The sequence below is a fragment of the Canis lupus genome, chromosome 32 (genome assembly GCF_011100685.1).
Source record: "Canis lupus familiaris isolate Mischka breed German Shepherd chromosome 32, alternate assembly UU_Cfam_GSD_1.0, whole genome shotgun sequence".
NCBI lineage: Eukaryota > Metazoa > Chordata > Mammalia > Carnivora > Canidae > Canis > Canis lupus.
In genome coordinates, this window is record NC_049253.1 from 29,565,465 (window position 1) to 29,578,105 (window position 12,641).

The following is a 12,641-nucleotide window of genomic DNA, read 5'->3' on the forward strand; positions in this document are numbered from 1 at the left end:
ACTCCCTGGGCGCCCGTGATGATATCGATGTGGTTTACCTTAACAGCTAAAATGGTGAAAGTGTCCCTGATGGGGATCCCTGGGTGGCGCAGCGGTTTGGCGCCTGCCTTTGGCCCAGGGCGCGATCCTGGAGACCCGGGATCGGATCCCACGTCGGGCTCCCGGTGCATGGAGCCTGCTTCTCCCTCTGCCTGTGTCTCTGCCTCTCTCTCTCTCTCTCTCTCTGTGACTATCATAAATAAATAAAAATAAAAAAAAAATGTTTAAAAAAAAAAGAAAGTGTCCCTGATGAAATTTGGTATGCCTCTAGATGAAAGCTTTGGAGGTCATCTCTGAGCAGGAATCACCTCTGACAGACGGGTGTTTGTGTAGTTCTTAAAAGTTTCTAATAGACATTGGTATCTACTGTAATCATAACAAATATTTTAACCTTTTTGTTATGGAACTTACATTTTATTGTAATATATTGCGCATAACAATATGTTATAATCTAAAGGTCTTTACCACTCTATCTAAAACTTTTTTCCTTTATCATGTTCCTTTTTACCACCCCATACTACTTCCTAATACCTTCAAACTGTGGTTAGCTTAGTAAATAAGGCTGACAGTGAAAGTTTGATAATTTTATTTTTCTGCTTTTGGAGCTGAAAGATGTAATTTTGCAAAGAATTTTTTTGTAAAAGATAATGTAATTTTGCTTCAGAGAGTAGTCCATTCCATTTATGAGTATATTCCTAAGGCAGTGTCCTATCATATCAATAACAAAGGTTCCAGTGCCTAGCAGAAACAAACAAGTAAATAACCAATTCCAATGCATACTTCTATTGATTAATTTCCGGAAAGATGGTAGGTTATTTAAAAACACTTATCTCGGGCAGCCTGGGTGGCTCAACGGTTTAGCGCCGCCTTCGGCCCAGGGCCTGTTCCTGGAGGCACAGCATTGAGTCCCACATCCAGCTCCCTGCGTGGAGCCTGCATCTCCCTCTGCCTGTGTCTCTGCCTCTCTCTCTCTCTCTCTCTCTCATGAATAACTAAATAAAATCTTAAAAAAAAAAAAAAAGAAAGAAAGAAAGTTGCCTTTCTGAGGCACCTGACTGGCTTGGTCAGAAAAGCATGTGACTCTTTCTCTTAAGGTCCTGAGTTCAAGCCCTATATTGGTGTAGAGATTACTACAGGGAGGATGAGGGAGGGGGAGAGAGGGAAAGAGACAGAATTTTTTTTTTTTTAATTTATTCATGAGAGCCAAAGGCATTCCCTGAGCCAAAAGCAGACAGACACTCAACTGCTGAGCCACCCAGGCACCCTGAGAGAGAGACAATCTTAGGCAGGCTCCACCCCCAGCACAGACCCTGACACAGGGCCGGATCTCACAACCTTGAGATCATGACCTGAGCCGAAATCAAGAGTCAGATACTTAACCAACTGAGACACTCAGGTGCCCCTAAGCAGGCTTAAAAAAAAAATAGTATTATACCATATCTAAATTTTTAAGAATTATGACATAAATAGGGCAGGCCAGACGGCTGAGTGATTTAGCGCCGCTTTCAGCCCAGGGTGTGATCCTGGGGACCCGGGATCAGGTCCTGCATCAGGCTCCCTGCATGGAGCCTGCTTCTCCCTCTGCTTGTGTTTCTGCCTCTCTCTCTCTGTGTCTCTCATGAATAAATAAATAAAATCTAAAAAAAGAAAAGAATTATGACATAAACAAAAGAAAAGTAATAGAGATGCAGATATTTAGACTTATTAGCTACACCTTCTTCTGGTTCCTTTTCTTTTTTTTGTGTTTTTTTTTTTTTTTGTTTTCCTGGGACTCTAGGATCATGCCCTGGACCAAAGGCACCACTAAACCGCTGAGCCACCCAGGGATCCCCACCCCCACTCGCCCTTTTCCTTTTTTTTTTTAATTTTTTTTATTTTTTTTTTTCCTTTTCCTTTTTTAAAGGGTATTTTTAAAACAGCCTCTTCATGGAAGGACTCCTGGGATGCTACCTGACAATTTTCAGCCATGATTTTACTTAAAATTTAAAGACAAACAGGTGAACCGCCTGGGACTCAGAAATTCATAGGCTGTATTCTCAGAGCACCTGCATGGTACAAAGGAGCAGGAACATAATGTTAAGATGGGGACTGGTGGGAAATGTGCCTGTATCACAACACAGACGGCTGTTTGCTTGGCCAGCCTGAAATATTTCTAAACTCTGCTGTCAGCAAGACCAGCAGTTTAAATTATACTACTCCAAAATTACTGCATGTATGTTTCAAAGGGATAATTTCTTTAAAGTGTAAATAAATCCCAACCAGACTGAAAGCTGAGTATACACTTGTAAAAGAAAACAAGCAACCTGGAGTTGGGAGGTGTGTAGATGAGGAGGTGATGGTGAGGAGGGAGGTGGAAGATTTAGCATTAACCAGGTAAAGAAAAGTGGCGGAAGAGCCAGTTCCCAAAAAGAACACAAAGAGGGGCATAGTAGGACCTTGGGGCAAAGATCACGAGGGACAGTGATAAGATATAAGACAGGAAAAGTCAATAGGAAACTGTTGGTAAAGTGCCCTACACAGCAACTAGAGTTTTCCTTTCATCCTAAGTGCAGTGGGTAGGATATTTAATCAAGGTGCATTTTGGACAGACTACTGGGACTGTCTTATGAAAATGAATAGGAGACAGTAAGGCTGCAGTCATAGTCCCCGGGGCCACGTAAGAAAGTGTGCTTCGAGCTCAGCAGAGATTGTAGGCAGACACAGAAATTCTGAGCTTTACCTCTCAACCTGGGAGGCAGATATGCAAATATAAACCTGCTGTCTTTTGCTCTAAAAAGAACTAGGTGCAATATTATTAATATTAAAATAATTAAAATAACTATCTTTATCTTATCATGAATATTTAGCAAAATATCATGAAATATTTAGGTCCCAAGTAACCTGACATTATGTTTTTTCACAAGTACAACCTGAGTTTCAATGAGTTTTTACTCATTGCTACTACATACTACTTCCCAATCCCAGTGGGGATTATGAATGTTTTTTAGTCATGTAGTAATATTGGTTTTTTTTAGTCACGTAGTAATATTGTTAAATGGATTTCATATTTATAATAGTAATTTGAAAAATCCCAATGAATCTGGAGCAAAAGAATGTGAGCACAATATCTAGATTTTTTTCTAAAAAAATGCAGGGATTTAACTGGATTTCTACAATTTATCAGACATTTCACACACAAAACTTTAATTCTCTTGAAAACATGTGGATTTATCTAGTCAATGTATAAAGAAGGAATAAGGGCAGCCCAGGTGGGCTCAGCAGTTTAGTGCCACCTTCAGCCCAGGGCGTGATCCTGGAGACCTTGGATCGAGTCTCACGTGGGGCTCCCTGCATGGAGCCTGCTTCTCCCTTTGCCTGTGTCTCTGCCTCTATCTGTGTGTCTCTCATGAATAAATAAATAAAATCTTTTTTTTTTAATTTATGATAGTCAGGAAATTTCCATATGGTTGTACCATAGGCAAAACAAACTCAGTATAGGAAGTATGAAATAACATACTATTTCTATCCACCCATTCTTCCACAACCCAGGCAATCCAATTCTTCCTATTTTTTTTAAAGATTTATTTATTTATTTATTCATGATAGACACAGAGATTGAGAGAGAGGCAGAGACACAGGAGGAGGGAGAAGCAGGCTCCATGCACCGGGAGCCCGACGTGGGATTCGATCCCGGGTCTCCAGGATCGCGCCCTGGGCCAAAGGCAGGCGCTAAACCACTGCGCCACCCAGGGATCCCTGATTTTCAACTTTTTAAAATGATACTATGATAGACCCAGGATTCCGGTTTGAATGTTCATTACCTACCAAGTCATATTTAACTTTGCATTTAAATATCCCCCTCTGAGATCCCTGGGTGGCTCAGCGATTTAGCGCCTCCCTTTGGCCCAGGACGTGATCCTGGAGTCTCGGGATCGAGTCCCACATGGGGCTCCCTGCATGGAGCCTGCTTCTCCCTCTGCCTGTCTCTCTCTCTCTCTCTGTGTTTATCATGAATAAATAAATAAAAATTTTTTTTTTTAATAAATAAAAATTTTTTAAAAAAATAAATAAATATCCCCCTCTGCTACAAGTTCCCTTCCTTTTTTTGTTGTATTCATTCTTTCACTGAATAGCTATTAGAGGTCAGGTACTAATTCTGTTCAATTCTGGGATATAATGACAAATAAGAGACTAGCCTTGTCTTTGACCAGTTCACATCTAGCAAGAGAGTACGGAAGGCAGAAATCTAAACGGCCTCGAAGATTACCAGTCTTGGTGTGTATTTGCTATTTAATTTTTCTCTCCTTGAATGCAGGTGAGTCCAACCTAATCAGGTGAGCTCTTTTTTTAAAAGGGGATCTAGGGGCCTGAGGAGATGGAAGACAAAGATATTTGAAGCTAGAGCAGAAGCTCTCCATGTTGGAGAGCAGGCCATACAACAAGATCCTGAAAGTATCTTTGGGGAACTTCGAGTGGTCTTTGGCCACCAGCTGGCAATAAAATAGGAACCTTAGTCATACAGCTGCAGTAAATGAATTCTGCCAAGGAAACTTGGAAGTGGAACTTTCCTTGATCAAGCCTGTAGACAGGGATACAGCTGGCCAACACCTTGAATCCAGCCTGGTAAGATCCTGTGCAGAGGGCATGTTGCCCTCTTAGTTACAGAAACTATAAAGTAATAAATGTGTGTTGTGGGTTTTTTTTTTTTTTAAGATTTTATTCATTTATGAGAGACACACAGAGGCAGAGACACAGGCAGAGGGAGAATCAGGCTCCCTGCAGGGAGCTGATGCAGCACTAGATCCCAGGCCCCCGGGATCATGATCTGAGCCAAAGGCAGATGCTCAGCCACCGAGCCACCCAGGTGTCCCCAATGTGTGTTGTTTTTTACTGCTAGGTTTGTGGTAATTTGCTATGCAGCAGTAGAAAACTAAAAGAGATAAAATCATTGTCAGACGTCTGCCCCGGTGCTATGAGGGAGATATGCATAGAATGCTATCAGAGCATAGATAGGGGCATCTAACAAACATTGAGGGACTCAGGGAAGACATCCAGCCAGAGGCAGAACTAGGATAATAACAAAGAGAAAGAGGGATTTGGAGAAATGTGAGTCATTGGGAAAGGGCACAATGCTGTGTGGGCAAAGGGAGCTAAATATGCACAAGTCACAAAGTGACAAGAGTTCACAGTGAAGTTTAAAAGCTAGAAATACTTCAATATGTCCAAAATTAAGAGGAAAATTAGAAAAGATGAGGACAGAGGGGTAAGAAAGGGGCGCATCAGTGGCTCAGGGGCTGAGCATCTGCCTTTGGCTCAGGGCATGATCCTGGGGTCCTAGGATAGAGTCCCATATCAGGATCCCCACAGGGAGCCTGCTTCTCCCTCTGCCTGTGTACTGTGCCTCTCTTTGTGTGTCTCTCATGAATAAAAATATAAAATCTAGAAAGAAAGAAAGAAAGAAAGAAAGAAAGAAAGAAAGAAAGAAAGAAAGAAAGAAAGAAAGCCAGCCAAAATAGTCCCTGACCAGGCACTGATTGTGGTGGCCCAGTGTGTAGTCTCAACTGAGCTATTCACAGTAACCCCCCATTATATACCCATGTGTGCTGCTCAGTTGCTTGTTTGCCTCAAATTCAGTCCCTGCTCTTCCTCTATTCAGTAGTGAATCACAAGGGGTTGATTCTTGCAAATCACCTTCCCAGGTTTCTTTGCTGGGAATCTGACTTCTGTCTAGGTTTGGCCAATGGATGTTACTGGGAGGAGACTGGAGGAAAGGAAGAGAGAGAGGAGACTCCAGAATGTTTCTCTTCTCTTTCTGCTTTGGGCATGGCTCTGACCCAGTGGCTGCACCTCCTCCCTACCTCTAGCTCCCACAGGTCCTGATTGACAGCTCTGTCTCCTGGGCTCCGGTAGCACTATCTTCACTTAGTTCCAGGCTTGGAAGAGTCCATTGCTTCCTGCAGTTGCTTAATCCCCTGTCTGGTCTTTCAGCTCTTTTGTCTGTAAGACTGTCTTCCCTTATTAAATTCTATTGAATTACCCGGCATGAGTGTTATTTTCCTAATTGGATCCTCACTGAATCATCATGTTTTACAGACAAAGAGACTGAAATTCAGAAAGACTGAACAACTTGCTTAGGATCCCACAGTTAGGATACTGTGGAGCTGGGATGTAGACCAAGTACAATGACTGTCAAGCTGCATTGTCTCTCTGAGCTTCCATCCCCACACTGAGTTAACTCCTTTGTATTTCACTGTTCCAGTAGCCTCTGAACTGTTCTCCATCCCTCCTCTGTCTTCTCTCTTTAGTGTGTTCTTCACAATGCTGCCAGATGGGTCCTCCTAAAGTGTATCTCTGGTCATGTGACATATCTGGCAATTGCAAAGAGAGTGAAGCACTGACTCCCCATTCTAGACCCCAGACTTCCCTAAAGAGTTCTTAGTCTTTCCAGCTTCACTTTGTTAAATATTTCACTCTCCTGGAAATCTACCCTTAATTTTCGCTTTTATATCTTTGCTTATAAGGTTTCTCTTCTTTTCTTTTAACAAATTTACTTATGCTTTTAAGAAGGCTCTATGCCCAGCAATAGAGCCCAGCGTGAGACTTGAACTCATAACCCTGAGATGAGGACCTGAGCTGAAATCAAGAGTTCGTTGTTTAACAAGCTAAGCCACCCAAGCACTTCTTTGCCTATACTGTCTCCTTTCCCTTTAGCTAGAATGCTCTCTTTTCATCTTTTGTTTTGTTTTGTTTAGATTTTATTTATTTATTCATGAGAGACACAGAGAGAGGCAGAGACATAGGCAGAGGGAGAAGCAAGCTCCCCATGGGGAGCCCGATGTGGGACTCCGTCCCAGGACCCTGGGATCACGCCCTAGGCCAAAGGCAGATGCTCAGCTGCTGAGCCACCCAGGCATCCCTCTTTTCATCTTTTGAGATAATAGCTCTCTCAGTTCTACCTATTGATATTTGTCCTTCAAAGCTTATTTATTCATTCAGTCAATAAATCTGGGCAAGATACATTCTAGGCCCTCAGAATAGAAAGAAGAAAATTTTTCCTATCCTAGAGAGTAGGGATTGGCAAACTTTTTCTGTAAAGGGCCAGATGGCAAATATTTTAAATATTTAAACTTTGTGGGTCGCATGGTCTCTATAGCAACTACTCAAATCTTCCACTGTAGCACAAGAGCAGCCATAAATCATACATAAATGAATGAGTGTAACTATTCCAATAAAACTTTATTTACGAAACCAGGTGACAAGGCCTGGATTTAGCCCATAGACTATGGTTTGCTGATCTTTCTTCTAGAAACTCACATCAAACAAATGGAAAAGGTAGCAGGAAATGATAATGAATAAAACATAGCAAAGAAATATGGAGAATAGAAGTAATAGTGTCAGCATCTTTGTAAGAGGAGTTTCAAAAGACAAAATTTAAAAGAATAAAGAAGAGGAGGATATATTTGAAGAAATAATAAATTCCTCATAACTGGGGATCCCTGGGTGGCACAGCAGTTTGGCGCCTGCCTTTGGCCCAGGGCACGATCCTGGAGACCCGGGATCAAATCCCATGTCGGGCTCCCGGTGCATGGAGCCTGCTTCTCCCTCTGCCTGTGTCTCTGCCTCTCTCTCTCTCTCTCTCTCTCTCTCTCTCTCTCTCTGTGTGTGACTATCAAAAATAAATAAAAAATTAAAAAAAAGAAAAAAAATTCCTCATAACTAATGAAAAATGAATGATTTCAGATCATAAAGTATCCAAGAGAAGACATAAGAAAAAATCAGACCCAGACAAGTTATAGTGAAAGAATACTAGAGATAAAGAAAAGGTCTGAAACTTTCTAGAAAGAGAGAACATACAATCTACAAAGGAATAGGAATCATATTGATGTTAGACTTTTCAACAGCCTACTGGCTATAGGAAGATAAAGGAGTAGTTATGTTATAATGAAAAAAAAATTGAGCCTAGAATCTTTTTTTTTTTTAATTTTATTTATTTATTCATGAGAGACACACAGAGAGAGAGAGGCAGAGACACAGGCAGAGGGAGAATCAGGCTCCACGCAGGGAGCCCAAAGTGGGACTGGGACCGGATCCCAGGCCTCCAGGATCACGCCCTGGGCTGAAGGCGGTGCTAAACCGCTGAGCCACCCAAGCTGCCGGAGCCTAGAATCTTGTATTCAACCAAATTGTCTTTCAAATATAAAGGCATAAGAAAAGTGATATTCAGCCTCAAGTATATAAGTTCTCAGAAAATCTGCCACAGAAAGACTCACATTGAAAACGTTTTTGGGGAAGTACAAAAATGAGAAGAAAAATTAGAAATCCTGATGTGTTTTAAGAGATATCAGAAGTAATTGTATCATATATTTAGGTAGTTTGCTGTAGCCTTAAAAAAGAAGCAAGTAGAACCAAAGAAGAGAGAAAGAAAAAATATATCCATTACAATGCAGAACTAAAATCCCAGTTGTTATTAATATGATGGATGCTTTGGGAGAATATAAAAAGGGCCAGGAGAATGTGCTAATATATAATCATTAAGATAATAATACAGACATGACAAGTTTAAGAAATGAATTGGAGGAAAATAAAGTCATGTTTGTATCAGTCTGGAGACAGAAACCACACCCATAATTTAGCAGGGAATATTTAATGTAACAGTTAAGAACTAATAAAAGGTGGTTAAAGGTAGAGGTAAAAGATAACTCTACAGAATAACCAACATAAGCAACAGTACTACCTCTAAGCTTGAGGGAGAATATTCACCCACCCGCTTGGAACAGACCCTACCCCCAAGGTGAAGTTGAGTCCAGACCTCCTTGGAGAGAATAAGGCTGTAGCCTTCTCCATGACAGACAAGTTCAGTGGAGGCCCACAGCAGCCCACAGCAGCCCAGAGCTAGGGCACAGCCTGCGGGCCAGGGATGGTCAACTGGAAGCCATCCATTTAGGGTGGTGGTGATATCTACCACTGGGTCTTCACAGGAGACATCACAGAAACTGGAAGATATAGGAAGGGAAGCCACCTCTCTGCTCTGTCTTGTAGTGTCCCTCCAGTGCCCTCTGCTGTAAGGCCCAACATTGTACCAGCTGGAAAATAAGAATTGGTTCACAGAGTCCAGCTCTATCTGGCTTTGGAGCTGACAAATAATAAACTGATAATAGTTCTCTCCCTTTTTTTTTTTTTTTTTTGCCCTACTCAGTGTTATTTTGGCCTTATTCATCCATGTTCCTTGTTTATAGTTCTTGAATATACTGCCTTGAGCACACTACCAAATTGCTTTTTTCTTTCATTTTTGGGGAGGGATATTTTACTATTTTATGACTGGTAGAAAACTAGTAATAATGCAGACTTAGCCCAGAGAAATGGAAATTAATTGTGTTAGTGAAATCATCAGTTGCAAATTTTTGTAAATTCATTCTAGCACATCTTACATTCTATATACGTGTGGCTGCTGTTTGGAATCTCCTTTGATCTAGTTGTAACATCTTACTAGTTTCTTCACTAATTAATGAGATAAATTAAACCTCTGACATATTCATTTTATATTTGCATGAGATTTATGATTTTAGCTTTCAAAAAACTTGTATCTTGAATAAGCCAGTCCTAGAGTAGTCAAATTCATAGAAATACAAAATAGAATCCTGCTTGCCAAGGCCTGGTGGGAGAACATGGGGAGTTATTATTTAATGGGTACAGAGTGTCAGTTTGAAAAGATGAAAAAGTTCTGGAGAAAGATAATCATGATGGTTGCACAACAATATATATGTAGTTAATACCACTGGACTGTACAGTTAAAAATAATTAAAATGATAAACTTTGTTATGCATATTTTATCACAGATTAAACAATAATAATTAAAAGTTATACTTTAGGGGCCCCTAGCTGGCTCAGTTGATGGAGCATGTGACTCGATCTTGAGGTTACAAGTTTTAGCCCTGTATTGGATGTAGAGATTACTTAAAAATAAAACATCTTTAAAAAATTATACTTAAGGGCAGCCCGGGTGGCTTGGTGGTTTAACGCCGACTTCAGTCCAGGGCCTGATCCTGGAGACCCAGGATCCAGTCCCACGTCAGGCTCCCTGCATGGAGTCTGCTTCTCCCTCTGCCTGTGTCTCTGCCTCTCTCTTTCTCGTGAATAAATCAATAAAATATTTTTTAAAAATTATACTTAAAAAATTATACTTTAACACAGGCTATATTACTATATTGTTTCTCAAATTCAGTCACAATTTTACTAGATACTCTATTACTTAAAAACTAAATTGTAAAGTGAACCTCCAAAAGCTTATATATGAAATAATAATGAAAGGAAAAAATAGTTAATATTTACAAATAAATGCATATATACAACAAACGAGAAAATATGCAAAACTACTGCAGTCCTTGTTTTTGTAACTGTTCACAGGGCCATAGTTAATATTTATGATCCCTTTTTTCCACTACTTATTTTGTTTTTTGTTTTTTTTAAGATTTTATTTATTCATGAAAGACACAGAGAGAGAGGCAGAGACATAGGCAGAGGGAGAAGCAGGCAGTCCTGGATGTGGGACTCAATCCCAGGTCTGCGGGATCACACCCTGAGCCAAAGGCAGACACTCAACTGCTGAGCCACCCAGGCATCCCTCCACTACTTATTCTGTTTTTCTTTTTCTTTTTTTTTTTTTTTTCTTATTCTGTTTTTCATTTGCTCTCAGCTAGAGGCTCAGTTGGTCAGTTTCTTAGTGGAATGACCTAAATCTTCACTCTTGAAGCATCTTAGGTCTGATATTCTTGCCCCTTTTTGTTTTTATAAAAGTTTTATTTTATTTAAATTCAATTAATTAACAAACAGTGTATTATTACTTTTAGAGGTGAGTTTCTCATGGTTTGTCTCCCATAAATAAATTTCATCTTATTTTATTTTTCCCTCCCTTCTCCTAGGGTCCTCTGTTTTGTTTCTTAATTTCCATATATAAGTGAAATCATATAATTATCTTTCTTATTTATTTCACTTAGCATAATACCTTTTAGTTCCAACAATGTCATTGCAAATGATAAGATTTCATCCCTTTTGATGGCTGAGTAATATTCCATCATATATATATGTGTGTGTGTGTATATATATACACATACGTAGTATATACATACATATGTATATATATGTAGTATATATGGTATATATATGTAGCATATATGTAGTGTGTGTATATATATATGTAGATGGACATCTGGGCTCTTGCCATAGTTTGGCTATTGTAGACATTGCTGCTATAAACATTGGGGTGCAGATGCCCCTTAGGATCACTACATTTCAATCCTTTAGGTAAATACCTAGTAGTGCAATTGTTGGGTTGTAGGGTAGCTCTATTTTTAACTTTTTGAGGAAACTCCATACTGTTTTCCCTGCCCCTTTTTGAATATAGTTTTCTATTAACACTTACTATTGGGCTTGGAAGTACTAAGATATGCCTCAGGAAATGCCCTGGGTTCCAGATATAGTCCTATTTGTACTGATGGGTTAGCAGTAACCTAAGTTCCTCTTGGTAAGCGGGATCCATCACTCCAGCAGTGGAAAGATGCATTTTACTGCCTATTCATTTGTGACATAAGTCCAAGATGGCCAGGTGGCCCCCTCATCTCCCAATTTAGTGCATGTGTTGTTGTGTCCCCTGGTAGAAGCATTTCTCCCTTTGAAACAAAGACCATTAAAAAAGCAAATCTCAGAGTTGCCTGGACTGGAAGCAAAAATTTTGTGAGTAGCTTATGTGATATAATAATGAGAGGAGCCACTCCCACTTATACCCCTTGATTCCTGAATCCACGTATTCTGGCTGTGGAGAAGACAACACCATATAATGACCTCTGATTCAAAGAATATACTACATTTTGGAACACCTGGGTGGCTCAGTGGTTGGGCATCTGCCTTCGGCTCAGGGCGTGATACCGGGATCCAGGATCGAGTCTCACATCGGGCTCCCTGCAAGGAGCCTGCTTCTCCCTCTCTGCTTCTCTCTCTGTGTCTCTCATGAATAAATAAATAAAATCTTTTAAAAAAAACAACAAAATATACTACATTTTATGAGATAGAACTTATAGAATTATAAGCTGCTGCATTTCTGTTGGTATGAAATGAGTTTCTTGATCAGAAGCAGTGCTGTGCAGAATGTGATAATGGTGAATAAGGTATTCTGTGAGTCTATTGATGGAGATCCTAGCAGAATTATGGGGAGGGAAGGCATCTATACCCAGAATATGTGTATATTATAGTGAGGAAGATTTTCTGCGTTTTCAACTATGAGAGACTCCCAATGTTATCAACCTGCTACCAGGTGGCGGGGCAATGGTGCCTTATCAGAGGTCCAGTGTTGGTCTCTGCTGTTGGCAGATAAGGTATTCAGCAATAGCATTAGCCAGGTCAGGTAATGAGAAGTCCATGTAATTGAATCTATGGCTAGCTTCCATCTCTTCTATAATCATTTTGTTCATGGGCCTATTGAATAAGTGCTTGGTGTCTGGGGAAAGAGGTTGTCTGACATCCAGAGGATGCCATTTTGACCACTTGATTATTAAGAGCCTCCTCTGTAGTGAATATGTTTTGGTGGTCCGCTTCCATCCCTAACCATCCAACCAAATTGTTAGCAGCCA